Source organism: Phyllobates terribilis, unplaced genomic scaffold, assembly GCF_046119375.1.
Source record: "Phyllobates terribilis strain yellow unplaced genomic scaffold, ASM4611937v1 Scaffold_1__5_contigs__length_1240528914, whole genome shotgun sequence".
In the NCBI taxonomy this organism is placed as follows: Eukaryota; Metazoa; Chordata; class Amphibia; order Anura; family Dendrobatidae; genus Phyllobates; species Phyllobates terribilis.
In genome coordinates this window covers 563649812-563675273 of record NW_027362761.1, presented here as the reverse complement: position 1 = coordinate 563675273, position 25462 = coordinate 563649812, and the positions used below count along the sequence as shown (strand labels likewise).

General features: G+C 44.5%; 1 protein-coding gene across 1 annotated transcript in view; it reads right to left on the bottom strand.

Moving 5' to 3' along the window:
• LOC141168997 (acyl-coenzyme A amino acid N-acyltransferase 1-like) overlaps nt 1-25462 on the bottom strand; it is a 54228-nt gene that overhangs the window by 6011 nt on the left and 22755 nt on the right. The window lies entirely within an intron of this gene.

Here is a 25462-nt window from a genome sequence, read left to right as displayed (position 1 = left end):
CGTTACCTGCAGACGTGGTCTGGATAATAAGAACTGTGAGTAAAGGCCCTGAACTGCATCACTGACTCCGTGTCATTACTGCTGCTGCCCTGCACCATCACCCCCATCCTCCGCATACACTGCCCTGAGGCTATACTCCTCCCATGGGGAGTTATGCTACGCTCTGCTGCACCCACAACACCAGCCTCAGCGGTCTGCCCTGTAGCGGCGGTTCACTCTGACCGCAATCCACAGGTGGCGTAGTCGGACATTTAAACATCAAAACCACATAAATAGTTCCGCCACTGGTTTGACCGCCCTGAGCCACGGAACCGGGTCGCCGCCACGGAGACTACAACCACCAGCATCCACCAAAAAGGATCTGGCTCCGGGTGTCCCAAGGCCCAGGGGGTGAGTCAGAACATTTTCATCACCTTTCACAATCACCAATGGGACAAGGCAGGGATGTCCTCTGTCCCCTCTCTTATACATCCTAGTGACGGAGCACCTGCTCTCATCAATTCGCCATAACCCCAATATTAGGTGGATTGAGGTGGGAGGCACCGAGTACAAGTGCTCTCTATTTGCTGATGATGTCCTAGTATATATCACTCAATCACATATATCCATCCATGCTGTTATGGCTGAAATAGATCACTTTGTTACATGGTCAAATTTTAAAATCAATGCAGCGAAGTCTGAGGCCCTCGATGTCTCCCTCCCCAAATCCATATAGGATTCCATCCAGTCCAACTTTCCCTTTGCCTGGCCCTCACAGGGTATCAAATACTTAGGAATTCCTATTCATAGAGACCTCTCCCATCTATGTTATCTTAATTTTGGGCCCTTTATTGAACAACTCCATACAGACCACGGTTGGCAAGTTAGAACTGTAAGATTCACTACGTGAACCACTGGTGTTTTGTGGAAAAGCACATGTACACTGCGTTCCAAATTATTATGCAAAAAGTGTTTAGGAGTGATAAGGGAAGAATTTGTTTGTTTGTCAGTTAAACTCATTGATGGTGATGTGTGTCAGGGCTCTTTATATCACTGTAAGCAATTGCAGACACCTGTGCTAATTAGTTTGGCAGGTGTGTCCAATGAAAGGCAAGACTACTTAAGAAGGCTCTCTCACATTATTAAGCAGCCTACATTTTCTGCCAAAATGGGAAAGAAAAAGGATGTGTCGGCTGCTGAGAAGCAACAAATTGTGGAGTGTTTAGGTCAAGGCATGACTACAATCAACATTGTGCGATGATCAGGATGAAGTGTCTTGGCAATCAAGAAGTATGTAGCTGATTCACAGTACACACGTGTGCGTGCTGATAAGGGCAAATTGAGGACTCTTTCCTACAGGCAATTACGTCAGGTTGAAAGAGCAGCGGCAAAAAAGCCTTGTCATAGCAGCAGACAAGTTTTTGAAGCTGCTTGTGCCTCCAACGTCCCCCGAACAACAAGATGCAGGGTCCTTCAGAGGTTTGCAGCTGTGCATACGCCATCCTGTCGACCTCCTCTATCCACTTCACACAAGCAGAAACGGCTCCAGTGGGCCAAACATTACATGAAGACTGATTTCAAAACTGTTTTGTTCACGGATGAGTGCCGTGCAGCGCTCGATGGTCCAGATGGATGGAGTGGAGGATGGCTGGTTGATGGACACCCCACGCAAACACGGCTACAGCGCCAACAAGGAGGAGGTGGAGTAATGTTTTGGGCTGGAATCATGGGGAGAGAGATTGTCGGCCCCTTTAGGATCCCTGAAGGCGCTAAAGATGAACTCCATAATGTATGTGGATTTTCTCAAACAGCACTTCCTGCCATGGTTCAAGAAGAAGAACCGTGTATTTCACAGCAAGATCATTTTTCTGATAATGCACCATCTCATGCTGCACATAAAACATCTGCATCTCTGGCTGATATGGGCATAAAAGGGGACAAACTTATGGTGTGACCCCCATGCTCCCCTGACCTCTACCCCATTCAGAACCTTTGGAGCATCATTAAAAGGAGTGTCTATGATGGCGGGAGGCAGTTCACATCTAAGCAACAGCTCTGGGAGGGTATTCTGTCCTCATGCAAAACAATTGAAGCAGAAACCATCCAAAACCTGACAAATTCAATGGACGAGAGAGTTCAGAAGCTCCTTTCGAACAAGGGGTCCTATGTGAAAATGTAACATCACCTAGAATAAAGTTTTGAGTTGAAAACTGTTTGATTTCAGTTTCTAACAACCTGCTAATGCTTATAATTTCAAAAATGACCATTTTTTTGGTCTTTATTAAAATGAAAAGGTTGATCGAAAAGTTTGGGGGATCTAAGAGTGCGGCAACCCAGTAGTCATGATTACTTCGAATTCTGACAATATGAGGGTCATGCTGCAGGTAGTGCAGCAAGAAGGCACTTATGTGTCTTGCGCATCTCGGAGCCCCAAAATTATTTTCCGGGCTAGATGCAGCTAAAAATTATTATTAATTTTAAATCTGGTGAAGCTTTAGTATAGATGGCCTAATAGGATCAGTGCTGCACACTGCTACAAAGCCCAAATTATTTTCCAGTCAAGATACAGATAAACATGATTAGTAATTTTAAATCTGGTGGAGCTTATTATAGATGGCCTAATAGAATCAGTGCTGCACACTGCTACAAAGCCCAAATTATTTTCCAGCCAAGATACAGATAAACATGATTAGTAATTTGAAAGCTTAAAACGGTTGGTAGGGTGATTTTAACCAATCATCAAGCTTTTACTCTCCCCAGGATGACACAGGGGTAGAAAAGTCGTTTCGGATCCATGATTTGTTCATCTTTATGAACGTGAGTCTGTCTACATTATCAGTGGAGAGCCGCGTGCGCTTATCTGTCAGCACACCACCAGCAGCGCTGAACACACGTTCAGACAGAACGCTGGCTGCGGGGCATGACAAGATCTCCAAGGCGTAAGTGGCTAGCTCCGGCCATTTATCCAGATTGGAAGCCCAAAAAGAGCAAGGGTCCAGTGACACAGTCGTGGCTTCAATGTTTACTTGGAGATACTCCTGTACCATCGTCTCTAGGCGTTGACTATGTGTCAGACTTCTTGTCTCCTGTGGCCTTGCAAAGGATGGGCTAAAAAAGTGGTGAAATGATTCCGCAAAATTGATGTTACCAGCAGATACTGTGGTTCTGTTACGGTTTGAGTGCTGAACACTTGACGGTCCCACGGTTGGCAAGTTGGAACTGTGAGATTCACTACGTGCACCACTGGTATTTTGTGGAAAAGCACATGTAAGATTCTGCAACAGTCTCTGCTGATACTCCTGCATGCGTGCATCCCTTTCTATGGCAGGAATAATTTCTGCAAATTTACTTTTGTACCGGGGATCTAACAGTGTGGCAACCCAGTAGTCAGGATTATTTCTAATTCTCACAATTCGAGGGTCATGTTGCAGGTAGTGCAGCAAGAAGGCACTCATGTGTGTTGCGCATCCAGGAGCACCAAGTCCCTGTTGTGTTGGTGGCGAGGTAACAATCATGCTTCTTTCCTCTGTCCTCTCCCCCCAACCTCGCACAACAGAAATGTGATCAAGGTCTCCCTCATCTGATGAGTCTTCCATCAGTTCGTCCTCCACTTCTTCCTGGGCTCCTGCACCTTCCTCACTAGTTTGGCTGCTACCATGCGTCCTGGTAAAACCATCTCCCCCACCCTCACATGCCTGCCGCCTTGGTGCTGCCGACCGTCTGGACCTTGCAGATGTTAGCCCTTCCGCATACAACTCCTCCTCCTCTACTTCCTCCACCTCCTCTTGTGCCACCACCTGACTCCGAATTCTGTTTAACATGTGCTCCAGCATGTAAATCACCGGAATAGTCATGCTGATAATGGCATCGTCAGCACTAAACATCTTCGTCGCCATTTCAAAACTGTGCAGAAGGGTGCATAGGTCCCTGATCTGAGACCACTCCTCCAGCGTGATTTGCCCCACCTCTGAATCTCGTTGGCCCAGGCTATACGTCAGAACGTATTGCACCAGGGCTTGTCGGTGCTGCCACAGTCGCTGCAACATGTGCAGAGTTGAATTCCACCGGGTAGGCACATCGCATTTTAGCCGGTGAAGTGGCAGGCCCAACAACTTCTGTAGAGATGTAAGTCGCTGAGCTGCGGGATGCGAACGGCGGAAGTGAGCACACAGCGACCGTGCCCTCTGCAGAAGGCCATCTAGTCTGGGATAGTGGGCTAAAAATTGCTGGACAACCAGGTTCAACACGTGAGCCATACAAGGCACGTGTGTGACATTGCCCCGGCGAAGGGCCGCACCCAGGTTTGCAGCATTGTCGCACACGGCCTTCCCTGGTTTCAGGTCCAGTGGAGACAACCATTCATGAAACTGGTTCTCCAGAGCTGACCACAACTCCTCAGCTGTGTGACTCACATTTCCCAGACATTTCAATGTAAAAACCGCCTGATGACGTTGAGCCCTACTGCCAGCATAGTAAGGAGGTGTGCAGGATCCCTTCTGCACAGTTAGAAAGCTTGTGGCATGACCAGACAGGCTTTGGGTGCAGGTGGAGGACCGAGAGGAGGTTGAGGAGGCAGAAGCAGTGGAGGAACTTTGACATAAAGAGGATTGACGCACAACTCGTGGGGACGGCAAGACTTGGACAGCAGCCCCTTGTCCTGCTGTCACCATAGTTACCCAGTGCCCAGTCAGCGACATGTAACGCCCCTGTCCATGCCTACTCGTCCAAGTGTCTTTGGTGAAATGCACCCTGTCACACACAGAGTTTCTCAAAGAAGCGGTGATGTTGTGTGCGACATGCTGGTGGAGCGCAGGCACACCTTTCTTTGAGAAGTAGTGCCGACTGGGCATCTGGTACTGGGGCACTGCGACGGACATAAGGTCTCGAAAATCCTCTGTGTCCACCAGGCGGAAAGGCAGCATTTCTGTAGCCAAGAGCTTGTAGATGGTGAAATTCAACCTCTTAGCTTTCTCATGGTTAGGAGGAAATGGTCTTTTACTTGTCCACATCTGAGGGACCGAGGGCTGGCTATTGTGCTTAGACGGGGTTGATAAGGGTGTCCCCGGCAAACTGCCGGTCTGTGAGGAAGATGCAGGCGGACATGTTAGGTTGCCTTGATCCAAAGGTGGTGCTATCGATGTCGGACAGCGCTCAACACCAGCTGGTGTTACCACCTCCAAAGAAAATGATGACCTGCCAATCACGCTGGCTGTTGCGGGTAAAGAGGTGGCAGGTCTGCGCCCCAAAACAGGTGTGACTGCTGTCCCCCCAGTCACAGAGGATGAAGAGGCCGAGGATGCACAAGATATGGCAGACGGTGGTTGGCCCGGCCGGTTAGGCCGCATTGTAGCACACTGAGCTTCCCACTGCAACTTATGCTTCATGTCCATGTGCCGGTTCATGCATGAAGTACTCAAACTATGTATTTTTTGGCCTCTACTTAGCTTTTGCTGACAAATGTTACAGATAACACGAGTTGGGTCATCTTTATCGATCTGAAAAAATGCCCAGGCTATGCAAGGCTTAGCACCCATGCGACCTGAAGAGCCACCACGACTTGTGGTGAGAGGCAGAGTTGTGTTTGAGGATGCAGTTGTTGACGTGCTTCCAGTACTACGTCTCTGTCCAGGAAGGCGCAACCTGACCTCGTCGTCACTAGCATCTTCCTCCACCTCCTCTGCTGACCTCATCTCTTGGCTGACTGTGGGTTGACAGTAAGTGGGATCTCCAACCTCATCATCATCACCCTGTGCGTTATCACACTCGTCGTCCTCAGAGCCAACCTGTTCCTGCCCTGACAAAAAACTAAAGTTGTCGCTCCAATCAGGTATTTGAGTCTTATCATCGTCTTCCTCATTGTCTCCACCAACAGGAGTTACAGTTTGGGAATGAGGGTCTACATTCTGCGTCTGGTCCTGGATCCGACTCATAAAGATTCTGGGCATCAGTGCAGATCATTTCCTCGTCTGGATTCACAGAAGCGCTGGAGTCGACCTCTGATTCCCAGGCTATAGTATGAGTAAACAGCTCTGCAGACTCAACCATCTGTTCTACCTCATACTCAGACGGGCAGCTGGAGATTTGGGAGCTGTGAGGAAGCAAGTGCGATTGGGGTGACACCTTTGAGGACTGGAGTATTTGTGATGTTGAAGTTGATGTGGAGGAGAGCCCACTTAAAGGAGCACTTGATATCCGTTGAAGCACCTGCTGTTTTTGTGCCTCATCTGGAATTTAGCAAAAAAGAAGCAAGACAAAAATATATCTCATACCCTACCATAATTATATATAAATGTAAAGCAAAGTTGCATAATAAATATAGGGTACTTAGTGAACTATTTTTGATCAAAAAAAGTATACAAGCCGTCCCACCAGCGGCAAGGTGACCCTAAATTGGGACGGTACCTATACTGCCTATATTAAAAACCTTACTGTATATCAAAGTTGAAATAATGCATATAAAAGGGTAGACAAATAGGACCGGGTCCCAACTCCAGACCACCTAGGCCCGTGGTAAGCTACATATATACCAATCAGCTCAACAAAGGGCATGCCACACCCTTAAATTGCACAGAATGCAAACAAGTCAAAAAACCAGACAATGTGAACTGAGGTCTAAGATGGCAGACATACAAGAAACAGAGGCATGTTCACACTAGCAAAAAAGAAGCAAGACAAAAATATATCTCATACCCTACCATAATTATATATAAATGTAAAGCAAAGTTGCATAATAAATATAGGGTACTTAGTGAACTATTTTTGATCAAAAAAAGTATACAAGCCGTCCCACCAGCGGCAAGGTGACCCTAAATTGGGACGGTACCTATACTGCCTATATTAAAAACCTTACTGTATATCAAAGTTGAAATAATGCATATAAAAGGGTAGACAAATAGGACCGGGTCCCAACTCCAGACCACCTAGGCCCGTGGTAAGCTACATATATACCAATCAGCTCAACAAAGGGCATGCCACACCCTTAAATTGCACAGAATGCAAACAAGTCAAAAAACCAGACAATGTGAACTGAGGTCTAAGATGGCAGACATACAAGAAACAGAGGCATGTTCACACTAGCAAAAAAGAAGCAAGACAAAAATATATCTCATACCCTACCATAATTATATATAAATGTAAAGCAAAGTTGCATAATAAATATAGGGTACTTAGTGAACTATTTTTGATCAAAAAAAGTATACAAGCCGTCCCACCAGCGGCAAGGTGACCCTAAATTGGGACGGTACCTATACTGCCTATATTAAAAACCTTACTGTATATCAAAGTTGAAATAATGTATATAAAAGGGTAGACAAATAGGACCGGGTCCCAACTCCAGACCACCTAGGCCCGTGGTAAGCTACATATATACCAATCAGCTCAACAAAGGGCATGCCACACCCTTAAATTGCACAGAATGCAAACAAGTCAAAAAACCAGACAATGTGAACTGAGGTCTAAGATGGCAGACATACAAGAAACAGAGGCATGTTCACACTAGCAAAAAAGAAGCAAGACAAAAATATATCTCATACCCTACCATAATTATATATAAATGTAAAGCAAAGTTGCATAATAAATATAGGGTACTTAGTGAACTATTTTTGATCAAAAAAAGTATACAAGCCGTCCCACCAGCGGCAAGGTGACCCTAAATTGGGACGGTACCTATACTGCCTATATTAAAAACCTTACTGTATATCAAAGTTGAAATAATGCATATAAAAGGGTAGACAAATAGGACCGGGTCCCAACTCCAGACCACCTAGGCCCGTGGTAAGCTACATATATACCAATCAGCTCAACAAAGGGCATGCCACACCCTTAAATTGCACAGAATGCAAACAAGTCAAAAAACCAGACAATGTGAACTGAGGTCTAAGATGGCAGACATACAAGAAACAGAGGCATGTTCACACTAGCAAAAAAGAAGCAAGACAAAAATATATCTCATACCCTACCATAATTATATATAAATGTAAAGCAAAGTTGCATAATAAATATAGGGTACTTAGTGAACTATTTTTGATCAAAAAAAGTATACAAGCCGTCCCACCAGCGGCAAGGTGACCCTAAATTGGGACGGTACCTATACTGCCTATATTAAAAACCTTACTGTATATCAAAGTTGAAATAATGCATATAAAAGGGTAGACAAATAGGACCGGGTCCCAACTCCAGACCACCTAGGCCCGTGGTAAGCTACATATATACCAATCAGCTCAACAAAGGGCATGCCACACCCTTAAATTGCACAGAATGCAAACAAGTCAAAAAACCAGACAATGTGAACTGAGGTCTAAGATGGCAGACATACAAGAAACAGAGGCATGTTCACACTAGCAAAAAAGAAGCAAGACAAAAATATATCTCATACCCTACCATAATTATATATAAATGTAAAGCAAAGTTGCATAATAAATATAGGGTACTTAGTGAACTATTTTTGATCAAAAAAAGTATACAAGCCGTCCCACCAGCGGCAAGGTGACCCTAAATTGGGACGGTACCTATACTGCCTATATTAAAAACCTTACTGTATATCAAAGTTGAAATAATGCATATAAAAGGGTAGACAAATAGGACCGGGTCCCAACTCCAGACCACCTAGGCCCGTGGTAAGCTACATATATACCAATCAGCTCAACAAAGGGCATGCCACACCCTTAAATTGCACAGAATGCAAACAAGTCAAAAAACCAGACAATGTGAACTGAGGTCTAAGATGGCAGACATACAAGAAACAGAGGCATGTTCACACTAGCAAAAAAGAAGCAAGACAAAAATATATCTCATACCCTACCATAATTATATATAAATGTAAAGCAAAGTTGCATAATAAATATAGGGTACTTAGTGAACTATTTTTGATCAAAAAAAGTATACAAGCCGTCCCACCAGCGGCAAGGTGACCCTAAATTGGGACGGTACCTATACTGCCTATATTAAAAACCTTACTGTATATCAAAGTTGAAATAATGCATATAAAAGGGTAGACAAATAGGACCGGGTCCCAACTCCAGACCACCTAGGCCCGTGGTAAGCTACATATATACCAATCAGCTCAACAAAGGGCATGCCACACCCTTAAATTGCACAGAATGCAAACAAGTCAAAAAACCAGACAATGTGAACTGAGGTCTAAGATGGCAGACATACAAGAAACAGAGGCATGTTCACACTAGCAAAAAAGAAGCAAGACAAAAATATATCTCATACCCTACCATAATTATATATAAATGTAAAGCAAAGTTGCATAATAAATATAGGGTACTTAGTGAACTATTTTTGATCAAAAAAAGTATACAAGCCGTCCCACCAGCGGCAAGGTGACCCTAAATTGGGACGGTACCTATACTGCCTATATTAAAAACCTTACTGTATATCAAAGTTGAAATAATGCATATAAAAGGGTAGACAAATAGGACCGGGTCCCAACTCCAGACCACCTAGGCCCGTGGTAAGCTACATATATACCAATCAGCTCAACAAAGGGCATGCCACACCCTTAAATTGCACAGAATGCAAACAAGTCAAAAAACCAGACAATGTGAACTGAGGTCTAAGATGGCAGACATACAAGAAACAGAGGCATGTTCACACTAGCAAAAAAGAAGCAAGACAAAAATATATCTCATACCCTACCATAATTATATATAAATGTAAAGCAAAGTTGCATAATAAATATAGGGTACTTAGTGAACTATTTTTGATCAAAAAAAGTATACAAGCCGTCCCACCAGCGGCAAGGTGACCCTAAATTGGGACGGTACCTATACTGCCTATATTAAAAACCTTACTGTATATCAAAGTTGAAATAATGCATATAAAAGGGTAGACAAATAGGACCGGGTCCCAACTCCAGACCACCTAGGCCCGTGGTAAGCTACATATATACCAATCAGCTCAACAAAGGGCATGCCACACCCTTAAATTGCACAGAATGCAAACAAGTCAAAAAACCAGACAATGTGAACTGAGGTCTAAGATGGCAGACATACAAGAAACAGAGGCATGTTCACACTAGCAAAAAAGAAGCAAGACAAAAATATATCTCATACCCTACCATAATTATATATAAATGTAAAGCAAAGTTGCATAATAAATATAGGGTACTTAGTGAACTATTTTTGATCAAAAAAAGTATACAAGCCGTCCCACCAGCGGCAAGGTGACCCTAAATTGGGACGGTACCTATACTGCCTATATTAAAAACCTTACTGTATATCAAAGTTGAAATAATGCATATAAAAGGGTAGACAAATAGGACCGGGTCCCAACTCCAGACCACCTAGGCCCGTGGTAAGCTACATATATACCAATCAGCTCAACAAAGGGCATGCCACACCCTTAAATTGCACAGAATGCAAACAAGTCAAAAAACCAGACAATGTGAACTGAGGTCTAAGATGGCAGACATACAAGAAACAGAGGCATGTTCACACTAGCAAAAAAGAAGCAAGACAAAAATATATCTCATACCCTACCATAATTATATATAAATGTAAAGCAAAGTTGCATAATAAATATAGGGTACTTAGTGAACTATTTTTGATCAAAAAAAGTATACAAGCCGTCCCACCAGCGGCAAGGTGACTCTAAATTGGGACGGTACCTATACTGCCTATATTAAAAACCTTACTGTATATCAAAGTTGAAATAATGCATATAAAAGGGTAGACAAATAGGACCGGGTCCCAACTCCAGACCACCTAGGCCCGTGGTAAGCTACATATATACCAATCAGCTCAACAAAGGGCATGCCACACCCTTAAATTGCACAGAATGCAAACAAGTCAAAAAACCAGACAATGTGAACTGAGGTCTAAGATGGCAGACATACAAGAAACAGAGGCATGTTCACACTAGCAAAAAAGAAGCAAGACAAAAATATATCTCATACCCTACCATAATTATATATAAATGTAAAGCAAAGTTGCATAATAAATATAGGGTACTTAGTGAACTATTTTTGATCAAAAAAAGTATACAAGCCGTCCCACCAGCGGCAAGGTGACCCTAAATTGGGACGGTACCTATACTGCCTATATTAAAAACCTTACTGTATATCAAAGTTGAAATAATGCATATAAAAGGGTAGACAAATAGGACCGGGTCCCAACTCCAGACCACCTAGACCCGTGGTAAGCTACATATATACCAATCAGCTCAACAAAGGGCATGCCACACCCTTAAATTGCACAGAATGCAAACAAGTCAAAAAACCAGACAATGTGAACTGAGGTCTAAGATGGCAGACATACAAGAAACAGAGGCATGTTCACACTAGCAAAAAAGAAGCAAGACAAAAATATATCTCATACCCTACCATAATTATATATAAATGTAAAGCAAAGTTGCATATTTGTCTACCCTTTTATATGCATTATTTCAACTTTGATATACAGTAAGGTTTTTAATATAGGCAGTATAGGTACCGTCCCAATTTAGGGTCACCTTGCCGCTGGTGGGACGGCTTGTATACTTTTTTTGATCAAAAATAGTTCACTAAGTACCCTATATTTATTATGCAACTTTGCTTTACATTTATATATAATTATGGTAGGGTATGAGATATATTTTTGTCTTGCTTCTTTTTTGCTAGTGTGAACATGCCTCTGTTTCTTGTATGTCTGCCATCTTAGACCTCAGTTCACATTGTCTGGTTTTTTGACTTGTTTGCATTCTGTGCAATTTAAGGGTGTGGCATGCCCTTTGTTGAGCTGATTGGTATATATGTAGCTTACCACGGGCCTAGGTGGTCTGGAGTTGGGACCCGGTCCTATTTGTCTACCCTTTTATATGCATTATTTCAACTTTGATATACAGTAAGGTTTTTAATATAGGCAGTATAGGTACCGTCCCAATTTAGGGTCACCTTGCCGCTGGTGGGACGGCTTGTATACTTTTTTTGATCAAAAATAGTTCACTAAGTACCCTATATTTATTATGCAACTTTGCTTTACATTTATATATAATTATGGTAGGGTATGAGATATATTTTTGTCTTGCTTCTTTTTTGCTAGTGTGAACATGCCTCTGTTTCTTGTATGTCTGCCATCTTAGACCTCAGTTCACATTGTCTGGTTTTTTGACTTGTTTGCATTCTGTGCAATTTAAGGGTGTGGCATGCCCTTTGTTGAGCTGATTGGTATATATGTAGCTTACCACGGGCCTAGGTGGTCTGGAGTTGGGACCCGGTCCCATTTGTCTACCCTTTTATATGCATTATTTCAACTTTGATATACAGTAAAGTTTTTAATATAGGCAGTATAGGTACCGTCCCAATTTAGGGTCACCTTGCCGCTGGTGGGACGGCTTGTATACTTTTTTTGATCAAAAATAGTTCACTAAGTACCCTATATTTATTATGCAACTTTGCTTTACATTTATATATAATTATGGTAGGGTATGAGATATATTTTTGTCTTGCTTCTTTTTTGCTAGTGTGAACATGCCTCTGTTTCTTGTATGTCTGCCATCTTAGACCTCAGTTCACATTGTCTGGTTTTTTGACTTGTTTGCATTCTGTGCAATTTAAGGGTGTGGCATGCCCTTTGTTGAGCTGATTGGTATATATGTAGCTTACCACGGGCCTAGGTGGTCTGGAGTTGGGACCCGGTCCTATTTGTCTACCCTTTTATATGCATTATTTCAACTTTGATATACAGTAAGGTTTTTAATATAGGCAGTATAGGTACCGTCCCAATTTAGGGTCACCTTGCCGCTGGTGGGACGGCTTGTATACTTTTTTTGATCAAAAATAGTTCACTAAGTACCCTATATTTATTATGCAACTTTGCTTTACATTTATATATAATTATGGTAGGGTATGAGATATATTTTTGTCTTGCTTCTTTTTTGCTAGTGTGAACATGCCTCTGTTTCTTGTATGTCTGCCATCTTAGACCTCAGTTCACATTGTCTGGTTTTTTGACTTGTTTGCATTCTGTGCAATTTAAGGGTGTGGCATGCCCTTTGTTGAGCTGATTGGTATATATGTAGCTTACCACGGGCCTAGGTGGTCTGGAGTTGGGACCCGGTCCTATTTGTCTACCCTTTTATATGCATTATTTCAACTTTGATATACAGTAAGGTTTTTAATATAGGCAGTATAGGTACCGTCCCAATTTAGGGTCACCTTGCCGCTGGTGGGACGGCTTGTATACTTTTTTTGATCAAAAATAGTTCAATAAGTACCCTATATTTATTATGCAACTTTGCTTTACATTTATATATAATTATGGTAGGGTATGAGATATATTTTTGTCTTGCTTCTTTTTTGCTAGTGTGAACATGCCTCTGTTTCTTGTATGTCTGCCATCTCAGACCTCAGTTCACATTGTCTGGTTTTTTGACTTGTTTGCATTCTGTGCAATTTAAGGGTGTGGCATGCCCTTTGTTGAGCTGATTGGTATATATGTAGCTTACCACGGGCCTAGGTGGTCTGGAGTTGGGACCCGGTCCTATTTGTCTACCCTTTTATATGCATTATTTCAACTTTGATATACAGTATGGTTTTTAATATAGGCAGTATAGGTACCGTCCCAATTTAGGGTCACCTTGCCGCTGGTGGGACGGCTTGTATACTTTTTTTGATCAAAAATAGTTCACTAAGTACCCTATATTTATTATGCAACTTTGCTTTACATTTATATATAATTATGGTAGGGTATGAGATATATTTTTGTCTTGCTTCTTTTTTGCTAGTGTGAACATGCCTCTGTTTCTTGTATGTCTGCCATCTTAGACCTCAGTTCACATTGTCTGGTTTTTTGACTTGTTTGCATTCTGTGCAATTTAAGGATGTGGCATGCCCTTTGTTGAGCTGATTGGTATATATGTAGCTTACCACGGGCCTAGGTGGTCTGGAGTTGGGACCCGGTCCTATTTGTCTACCCTTTTATATGCATTATTTCAACTTTGATATACAGTAAAGTTTTTAATATAGGCAGTATAGGTACCGTCCCAATTTAGGGTCACCTTGCCGCTGGTGGGACGGCTTGTATACTTTTTTTGATCAAAAATAGTTCACTAAGTACCCTATATTTATTATGCAACTTTGCTTTACATTTATATATAATTATGGTAGGGTATGAGATATATTTTTGTCTTGCTTCTTTTTTGCTAGTGTGAACATGCCTCTGTTTCTTGTATGTCTGCCATCTTAGACCTCAGTTCACATTGTCTGGTTTTTTGACTTGTTTGCATTCTGTGCAATTTAAGGGTGTGGCATGCCCTTTGTTGAGCTGATTGGTATATATGTAGCTTACCACGGGCCTAGGTGGTCTGGAGTTGGGACCCGGTCCTATTTGTCTACCCTTTTATATGCATTATTTCAACTTTGATATACAGTAAGGTTTTTAATATAGGCAGTATAGGTACCGTCCCAATTTAGGGTCACCTTGCCGCTGGTGGGACGGCTTGTATACTTTTTTTGATCAAAAATAGTTCACTAAGTACCCTATATTTATTATGCAACTTTGCTTTACATTTATATATAATTATGGTAGGGTATGAGATATATTTTTGTCTTGCTTCTTTTTTGCTAGTGTGAACATGCCTCTGTTTCTTGTATGTCTGCCATCTTAGACCTCAGTTCACATTGTCTGGTTTTTTGACTTGTTTGCATTCTGTGCAATTTAAGGGTGTGGCATGCCCTTTGTTGAGCTGATTGGTATATATGTAGCTTACCACGGGCCTAGGTGGTCTGGAGTTGGGACCCGGTCCCATTTGTCTACCCTTTTATATGCATTATTTCAACTTTGATATACAGTAAAGTTTTTAATATAGGCAGTATAGGTACCGTCCCAATTTAGGGTCACCTTGCCGCTGGTGGGACGGCTTGTATACTTTTTTTGATCAAAAATAGTTCACTAAGTACCCTATATTTATTATGCAACTTTGCTTTACATTTATATATAATTATGGTAGGGTATGAGATATATTTTTGTCTTGCTTCTTTTTTGCTAGTGTGAACATGCCTCTGTTTCTTGTATGTCTGCCATCTTAGACCTCAGTTCACATTGTCTGGTTTTTTGACTTGTTTGCATTCTGTGCAATTTAAGGGTGTGGCATGCCCTTTGTTGAGCTGATTGGTATATATGTAGCTTACCACGGGCCTAGGTGGTCTGGAGTTGGGACCCGGTCCTATTTGTCTACCCTTTTATATGCATTATTTCAACTTTGATATACAGTAAGGTTTTTAATATAGGCAGTATAGGTACCGTCCCAATTTAGGGTCACCTTGCCGCTGGTGGGACGGCTTGTATACTTTTTTTGATCAAAAATAGTTCACTAAGTACCCTATATTTATTATGCAACTTTGCTTTACATTTATATATAATTATGGTAGGGTATGAGATATATTTTTGTCTTGCTTCTTTTTTGCTAGTGTGAACATGCCTCTGTTTCTTGTATGTCTGCCATCTTAGACCTCAGTTCACATTGTCTGGTTTTTTGACTTGTTTGCATTCTGTGCAATTTAAGGGTGTGGCATGCCCTTTGTTGAGCTGATTGGTATATATGTAGCTTACCACGGGCCTAGGTGGTCTGGAGTTGGGACCCGGTCCTATTTGTCTACCCTTTTATATGCATTATTTCAACTTTGATATACAGTAAGGTTTTTAATATAGGCAGTATAGGTACCGTCCCAATTTAGGGTCACCTTGCCGCTGGTGGGACGGCTTGTATACTTTTTTTGATCAAAAATAGTTCAATAAGTACCCTATATTTATTATGCAACTTTGCTTTACATTTATATATAATTATGGTAGGGTATGAGATATATTTTTGTCTTGCTTCTTTTTTGCTAGTGTGAACATGCCTCTGTTTCTTGTATGTCTGCCATCTCAGACCTCAGTTCACATTGTCTGGTTTTTTGACTTGTTTGCATTCTGTGCAATTTAAGGGTGTGGCATGCCCTTTGTTGAGCTGATTGGTATATATGTAGCTTACCACGGGCCTAGGTGGTCTGGAGTTGGGACCCGGTCCTATTTGTCTACCCTTTTATATGCATTATTTCAACTTTGATATACAGTATGGTTTTTAATATAGGCAGTATAGGTACCGTCCCAATTTAGGGTCACCTTGCCGCTGGTGGGACGGCTTGTATACTTTTTTTGATCAAAAATAGTTCACTAAGTACCCTATATTTATTATGCAACTTTGCTTTACATTTATATATAATTATGGTAGGGTATGAGATATATTTTTGTCTTGCTTCTTTTTTGCTAGTGTGAACATGCCTCTGTTTCTTGTATGTCTGCCATCTTAGACCTCAGTTCACATTGTCTGGTTTTTTGACTTGTTTGCATTCTGTGCAATTTAAGGATGTGGCATGCCCTTTGTTGAGCTGATTGGTATATATGTAGCTTACCACGGGCCTAGGTGGTCTGGAGTTGGGACCCGGTCCTATTTGTCTACCCTTTTATATGCATTATTTCAACTTTGATATACAGTAAAGTTTTTAATATAGGCAGTATAGGTACCGTCCCAATTTAGGGTCACCTTGCCGCTGGTGGGACGGCTTGTATACTTTTTTTGATCAAAAATAGTTCACTAAGTACCCTATATTTATTATGCAACTTTGCTTTACATTTATATATAATTATGGTAGGGTATGAGATATATTTTTGTCTTGCTTCTTTTTTGCTAGTGTGAACATGCCTCTGTTTCTTGTATGTCTGCCATCTTAGACCTCAGTTCACATTGTCTGGTTTTTTGACTTGTTTGCATTCTGTGCAATTTAAGGGTGTGGCATGCCCTTTGTTGAGCTGATTGGTATATATGTAGCTTACCACGGGCCTAGGTGGTCTGGAGTTGGGACCCGGTCCTATTTGTCTACCCTTTTATATGCATTATTTCAACTTTGATATACAGTAAGGTTTTTAATATAGGCAGTATAGGTACCGTCCCAATTTAGGGTCACCTTGCCGCTGGTGGGACGGCTTGTATACTTTTTTTGATCAAAAATAGTTCACTAAGTACCCTATATTTATTATGCAACTTTGCTTTACATTTATATATAATTATGGTAGGGTATGAGGTATATTTTTGTCTTGCTTCTTTTTTGCTAGTGTGAACATGCCTCTGTTTCTTGTATGTCTGCCATCTTAGACCTCAGTTCACATTGTCTGGTTTTTTGACTTGTTTGCATTCTGTGCAATTTAAGGGTGTGGCATGCCCTTTGTTGAGCTGATTGGTATATATGTAGCTTACCACGGGCCTAGGTGGTCTGGAGTTGGGACCCGGTCCTATTTGTCTACCCTTTTATATGCATTATTTCAACTTTGATATACAGTAAGGTTTTTAATATAGGCAGTATAGGTACCGTCCCAATTTAGGGTCACCTTGCCGCTGGTGGGACGGCTTGTATACTTTTTTTGATCAAAAATAGTTCACTAAGTACCCTATATTTATTATGCAACTTTGCTTTACATTTATATATAATTATGGTAGGGTATGAGATATATTTTTGTCTTGCTTCTTTTTTGCTAGTGTGAATGACGCGCCCCCTGGGCCATATTCTTTAGGGGGAATATCCGGAGCCGGATCAGATGGGAGTTGTAGTCTTCCGAGTGGCTGTGACCCGGTCCGTGCCCAGGGTGTCAAACTGAGTTGTATGTGGCAGTCCTACAGATGTTGCTAAGTTCTTAATGTCGACTACGCCACCCGTTGTGTTGCGGTCACTGTGGCCGCCGCTGCAGCAGGGTCCGCTGAGGCTGATGGTGTAGGTGCAGCTTTGATGATATAACCCCCAACGGGTGGGGTATAGCCTCAGGGGGATCAGGTGCAGAGGATGGGGGTTGTGGTGATGCAGTGTAGACGGCAATTAGAGACAGAGTCGGGTTATGCAGTTTAGGATGTTTACTCACTGCTGATGTTCTGGTCACTCCAGCTTCGAGTGACCTCCCGAGCCGTGCTGCGTCCACCAGGTTCTGGATCCAGCCAACCCCCAAATAAGTCCGGAGCGTGACCCTGAGCTCTCCTTCTGTCCTTTCTCTGGCCGTCCCCACTATTGATCCACCCAGGTCCAGCTCCCTCGGGCCTTCTGTTGGGAGACCCTTGGCCTCGGGTTCCCTGACCCTCCACGTGGTATGCCTTCGTGGTGGATGTGGTGGGTGACCGTGGCAAACGCTGCCCACGGTCTCCGGTCTCTGGCTGGGGAGTGTTTTTGCCCCCACCAGCTTGGGTTCCGGTACCCTGATGCCGACTCTTCACCCGGGGATTTAAGTTGGGTTCTTGGAGTCCTTTTCTGCTGTTTCCCCCTCTGGGTCTCTCTTTCTCTTCTCCTCTCTCACTCTGGGTCTTTCTTCTCCTCTGCTCGCTGACTTCCTCTCTGCAACTGACCCTGTTCTTAGTTGGTGCCCACCTTATATACACCCTCTATGTGTGAGCTCAGGTGACCAGCACCCAATGAGCTCCTATCTTTACCCAGGCTGCTCCCCCTATCTGCCCCTACACTACTTGGGATGTACCACCCCCCTCCCACTCCAGCCAGGAACAGACTCGGTCGTACCTGCACATTTCTAAGTGGGAGTACCGTCGGTCTGCTCCTCGGAAATGGGATGTGTGTAGTGCATGCAGCCTACCGAGCTCAGTTTCACACTCCATCCTTACCCGGGAGTGGAATATCACACCTCTGGGTTGAGGTGCAATACCCCTGTAGCAGCCGAATCCTCAGGGTGCTACATTCCCCCCTGGTAAATCACAGCACGTCCTCGGGCTGTAAGACATAACACCAAAAACATACAAAATTTTTCATAAACATATAAAATATATAAAACATTATATATATAAAACTTTCTCGTCGCCTCTGGCTCCTCCTCCGGTCACTGTGCAACTGTTGACCGGGCAAAGTGCGACAGTCTTTCTAGAAAACATGGTTTTCCTATAAAACCGGTAGGGGGCGCTTTAGGAAGCGCAACTATGTACAGGGTATGGCCGCTCTCAGTCCTCGGCCAGTTAAGGAGGGAAAGGGAATGGCTGCTCACAGTCCTCAGCCTGTGGGATTAAGGGTAAACGGGTGAACAGTTCACTCAGCTGGTCCCAACGGGGACTATATTAGCAGTAACAGTTTCTTTATACCCCGATCGGGTAACTATTTACAGCACCTGCTCCGCTGTACCCAACAACGTCTTCCTCCTGCTCCTTCTTTGGGGATCTCAGCTTCAGACCCGTCCGGATCCTCTTGCTCTTCCTCCTCACATCGCAGCTCCTCCTCTGTCAGGCGATGCACATGGAGGGCGTAAGGTCCTTTGGCACACTTGTGCCGGGTAAAGGTGACCTCGTCCCCGATGTAAAGGTCACGACCTCTGTGCCCCTCCGGCAGATGGGACTCCACGTCTCTGCACGTGACAAAGACGTCGCCGGGGGTGTTGTTGTCTCTGATGAAGCCCCACCCATGCTGCAGGTTAAACTTTATTACAGTCCCGGTGGTACGGGGACTGTGCGCTGCACGGGGGTCCCTCCTGGTCCGGCTCTTCTGCTCGGCGCTCCTTATTTGGGCCTGTTGTTCCCGGACCCGCCTCTCTCTCCGCTCCCTCGCAAACTCCTCGAGCTGCTGTCGGCAACACTCAGCACGCTCCGCTGCAGCTGCCCTGGTTTCCTGAGTGAACCCCATTAGGTCTTCTCCGGTGGGGTCCCACTCAAATTGGGCCTCTTCAAGCGGGGGTGAGATCCTTATCACCGGCTTCGGAGCCGGAATCAGGGGTGCACACATGGCCCCAACTCTCCTCTGGTGCTCCAGTTCATAATACCTCTGGGGCCAGATGAAAGGCTGCCCGTCCGGCCACGTGTGCTGGGCAAACAAGTCCTCTCCCAGATGCGGCACCCTTGGTTTTACGGGTGCGGGCGCGGTGGTGGTGGCGCCCGGGTTGCCCAGGCCTTGCGGCCAGGCCTGGGGCACCTGGAAGGTGAAGGGCACCGTTAGGACGGCGGCGCCCTGGGCTACCTGGCCTTGCGGCCAGGCCGGAGGCTCCGCGGAGGTAGGGGGCGCTGTTGGTGCTGCGACGCCCGGGAATTCTAGGCCCTGCGACCAGGCTGGTGTTACTTCCTGTTTTGCCACGCTCGGGGTCGGTGCGCATGACGTCACAGGGGTCGCGGCGGCGGCTTCCGGTTGGGGCCTAGTCTGCGTCGGTGACATGGCGTTTTCGGGCACAGCAGGGGGACTTTCGGGCTCTGCGACGGGGAGCTGGGGCAGGCAAGCGGTGTCCTGATTTGGGGTATAGACATCCCCTTTACCTGCCTCCATGCGTTCGGCTCCGTTCTCGGCGCCGTCTCCGGCCTTGGGTCCTCCCGCGCCGTCCTCAGAGGCGGTCTGTCTCCTCATCTTGGCTGGCGTGCTCCGGGTCTTGGTTTGCTGGGCCATCTCTCGGCTCCACTCCGCCAATGTCTCTCGCTGTACCCGGGCCATCCTCCGTGCGAGGCCCTCCAGGGCAGTCTGTGCACACTCCCGGTCTTGGGGGAGCTGTGCAAGGACCTCCACTAGGCCTAGTGGGGTCGTTGTTTCTAGCAGGCTCCTGACCAACGGGTCGGTGCTGCTCTGCTCTTCTTCCAGCAGGCTCCTGGCCAGCGGGCCGGTGCTGCTCTGCTCTCTCGCCATCTCCGGGTGAGCTTCTCTGCTACTCCTTTCCAGGCTTCCTGCCTCCGGGTGCGCTCGCTCTAGACTGCTCCAGGCGGCACCCATCTTCGTTCTTTTCTTTCGTCTCCTCCCACTTCGAGGGCGGTCCCGGGGCCACTGGGTGACTGTCAGCTCCAGGGGCGGTTCTTTCACGCTGACAGACACCTCTAGCATCACAGTCTCTGTTGGTGGGGGCGGTTTCCACTTTTGGCGCCATTTTCGGTCCTGGCCCACGATGGGAGGTGGCCTCTCGCCACCCTCTGGCACGCCCATAATGGCGTCCTCTCTTCCAAGGCGGGAAACCTTTGGAAATGGCGGGAATCGCTTCCCAGTGGCGGGAAACTCTGCAGATGGCGGGAAAACGCGGTTAATGGCGGACAACCGGCTGGAATCGACTGGTGATGGGGTCCGATGGCGGGGACCCTCCGGAACCGGCAGGAGACTTCTTTTTGAGGTAAACTTGCACTTTTCTTCAGGCACGCAGTACCCGGGTGTTGCGGGCACGTAATCCTGCCGACTACGCCAAAGTTGACGCGCCCCCTGGGCCATGTTCTTTAGGGGGAATATCCGGAGCCGGATCAGATGGGAGTTGTAGTCTTCCGAGTGGCTGTGACCCGGTCCGTGCCCAGGGTGTCAAACTGAGTTGTATGTGGCAGTCCTACAGATGTTGCTAAGTTCTTAATGTCGACTACGCCACCCGTTGTGTTGCGGTCACTGTGGCCGCCGCTGCAGCAGGGTCCGCTGAGGCTGATGGTGTAGGTGCAGCTTTGATGATATAACCCCCAACGGGTGGGGTATAGCCTCAGGGGGATCAGGTGCAGAGGATGGGGGTTGTGGTGATGCAGTGTAGACGGCAATTAGAGACAGAGTCGGGTTATGCAGTTTAGGATGTTTACTCACTGCTGATGTTCTGGTCACTCCAGCTTCGAGTGACCTCCCGAGCCGTGCTGCGTCCACCAGGTTCTGGATCCAGCCAACCCCCAAATAAGTCCGGAGCGTGACCCTGAGCTCTCCTTCTGTCCTTTCTCTGGCCGTCCCCACTATTGATCCACCCAGGTCCAGCTCCCTCGGGCCTTCTGTTGGGAGACCCTTGGCCTCGGGTTCCCTGACCCTCCACGTGGTATGCCTTCGTGGTGGATGTGGTGGGTGACCGTGGCAAACGCTGCCCACGGTCTCCGGTCTCTGGCTGGGGAGTGTTTTTGCCCCCACCAGCTTGGGTTCCGGTACCCTGATGCCGACTCTTCACCCGGGGATTTAAGTTGGGTTCTTGGAGTCCTTTTCTGCTGTTTCCCCCTCTGGGTCTCTCTTTCTCTTCTCCTCTCTCACTCTGGGTCTTTCTTCTCCTCTGCTCGCTGACTTCCTCTCTGCAACTGACCCTGTTCTTAGTTGGTGCCCACCTTATATACACCCTCTATGTGTGAGCTCAGGTGACCAGCACCCAATGAGCTCCTATCTTTACCCAGGCTGCTCCCCCTATCTGCCCCTACACTACTTGGGATGTACCACCCCCCTCCCACTCCAGCCAGGAACAGACTCGGTCGTACCTGCACATTTCTAAGTGGGAGTACCGTCGGTCTGCTCCTCGGAAATGGGATGTGTGTAGTGCATGCAGCCTACCGAGCTCAGTTTCACACTCCATCCTTACCCGGGAGTGGAATATCACACCTCTGGGTTGAGGTGCAATACCCCTGTAGCAGCCGAATCCTCAGGGTGCTACATGAACATGCCTCTGTTTCTTGTATGTCTGCCATCTTAGACCTCAGTTCACATTGTCTGGTTTTTTGACTTGTTTGCATTCTGTGCAATTTAAGGGTGTGGCATGCCCTTTGTTGAGCTGATTGGTATATATGTAGCTTACCACGGGCCTAGGTGGTCTGGAGTTGGGACCCGGTCCTATTTGTCTACCCTTTTATATGCATTATTTCAACTTTGATATACAGTAAGGTTTTTAATATAGGCAGTATAGGTACCGTCCCAATTTAGGGTCACCTTGCCGCTGGTGGGACGGCTTGTATACTTTTTTTGATCAAAAATAGTTCACTAAGTACCCTATATTTATTATGCAACTTTGCTTTACATTTATATATAATTATGGTAGGGTATGAAATATATTTTTGTCTTGCTTCTTTTTTGCTAGTGTGAACATGCCTCTGTTTCTTGTATGTCTGCCATCTTAGACCTCAGTTCACATTGTCTGGTTTTTTGACTTGTTTGCATTCTGTGCAATTTAAGGGTGTGGCATGCCCTTTGTTGAGCTGATTGGTATATATGTAGCTTACCACGGGCCTAGGTGGTCTGGAGTTGGGACCCGGTCCTATTTGTCTACCCTTTTATATGCATTATTTCAACTTTGATATACAGTAAGGTTTTTAATATAGGCAGTATAGGTACCGTCCCAATTTAGGGTCACCTTGCCGCTGGTGGGACGGCTTGTATACTTTTTTTGATCAAAAATAGTTCACTAAGTACCCTATATTTATTATGCAACTTTGCTTTACATTTATATATAATTATGGTAGGGTATGAGATATATTTTTGTCTTGCTTCTTTTTTGCTAGTGTGAACATGCCTCTGTTTCTTGTATGTCTGCCATCTTAGACCTCAGTTCACATTGTCTGCTCATCTGGAATTTGTAGCGATTGGCGTGGCCGTAAGAAAGGGATCTTATCACATTGTCCGCTAAAAGAAGTAGACATTTTAGTTTGGCTGGAAGATGGTCTTTCTTCTGCAGATGTTACTGTTGCTTTAACACCTACCCCACGGACACAACCTTTTTTCCCCTTCCCAACACGCCTATTCCCCTTTCCACCAGCAGCAGGCCTTTTTCCACTCATTTTGGTGGTTAACTAATTCACAACTCTGGAGTTGTTTGCACAAAAAAACAATGGATGGGAACCGAGCAGAGCTGAGTGGCCAAACTGTGGTATTAGGCCAAAACTATTGGCTGGGTTAGATGCAGAAAAAAATTATATTCAATTTGCAACCTGATGGAGGTCTGTATAGATGGACTAATAGAACAAGTCCCACACACAGCTAGAAGGCCAAATATTTTTTCAGAGGTAGATGCAGAAAAAAATTATATTCAGTTTGCAACCTTATGGAGGTCAGTATAGATGGACTAATAGAACAAGTCCCACACACAGCTAGAAGGCCAAATATTTTGTCAGAGGTAGATGCAGAAAAAAATTATATTCAGTTTGCAACCTTATGGAGGTCAGTATAGATGGACTAATACAACAAGTCCCACACAGCTAGAAGCCCAATATTTTTTCAGAGGTAGATGCAGAAAAAAATTATATTCAGTTTGCAACCTTATGGAGGTCAGTATAGATGGACTAATACAACAAGTCCCACACAGCTAGAAGCCCAATATTTTTTCAGAGGTAGATGCAGAAAAAAATTATATTCAGTTTGCAACCTTATGGAGGTCAGTATAGATGGACTAATACAACAAGTCCCACACACAGCTAGAAGCCCAATATTTTTTCAGAGGTAGATGCAGAAAAAAATATATTCAGTTTGCAACCTGATGGAGGTCTGTATAGATGGATTAATAGAACAAGTCCCACACACAGCTAGAAGCCCAATATTTTTTCAGAGGTAGATGCAGAATAAAATATATTCAGTTTGCAACCTGATGGAGGTCTGTATAGATGGATTAATAGAACAAGTCCCACACACAGCTAGAAGCCCAATATTTTTTCAGAGGTAGATGAAGAAAAAAATATATGCAGTTTGCAACCTGATGGAGGTCAGTATAGATGGACTAGTACAACAAGTCCCACACACAGCTAGAAGCCCAATATTTTTTCAGAGCTAGATGCAGAAAAAAATTATATTCAATTTGCAACCTGATGGAGGTCAGTATAGATGGACTAATAGAACAAGTCCCACACACAGCTTGAAGGCCAAATATTTTTTCAGAGGTAGATGCAGAAAAAAATTATATTCAGTTTGCAACCTTATGGAGGTCAGTATAGATGGACTAATAGAACAAGTCCCACACACAGCTAGAAGGCCAAATATTTTTTCAGAGGTAGATGCAGAAAAAAATTATATTCAGTTTGCAACCTTATGGAGGTCAGTATAGATGGACTAATAGAACAAGTCCCACACACAGCTAGAAGGCCAAATATTTTTTCAGAGGTAGATGCAGAAAAAAATTATATTCAGTTTGCAACCTTATGGAGGTCAGTATAGATGGACTAATAGAACAAGTCCCACACACAGCTAGAAGGCCAAATATTTTTTCAGAGGTAGATGCAGAAAAAAATATATTCAGTTTGCAACCTGATGGAGGTCAGTATAGATGGACTAGTACAACAAGTCCCACACACAGCTAGAAGCCCAATATTTTTTCAGAGCTAGATGCAGAAAAAAATTATATTCAATTGGCAACCTGATGGAGGTCAGTATAGATGGACTAATAGAATGATGCTATGCCCAAAAGATTTTACTTCACTAGGTGCAGTAAAAAAATTGGTATTCTATACACAGGTGGTATATCTTGCAACACAGATAGGCTACTCCACTGACTAACACACTCTGCAATAGGCCAAAAAGGATTAGCTTTGCTAGATTCAGCCAAATGCTGTGAAAAAAACTTGCACAGCACTGGCACAGACCTGCCTGGCAAAAACTGATAGGAACTGATGTAACCTAGTCCTGAAAAGGACTCCAATTACAATTAGTCTTTACTCCCACAATCTATCTATTTAAGAGCACAGACCTGCCTGATAAAAGCCGTAGGAAATGCTGTAACCTAGTCCTTAAAAGGACTGCAATCACAACTATTCCCTACTCCCAAGCTATCTGTAGATTTGTGCGAAAATTGGCTTGAAATTAACAAGGTATAGCGCACAC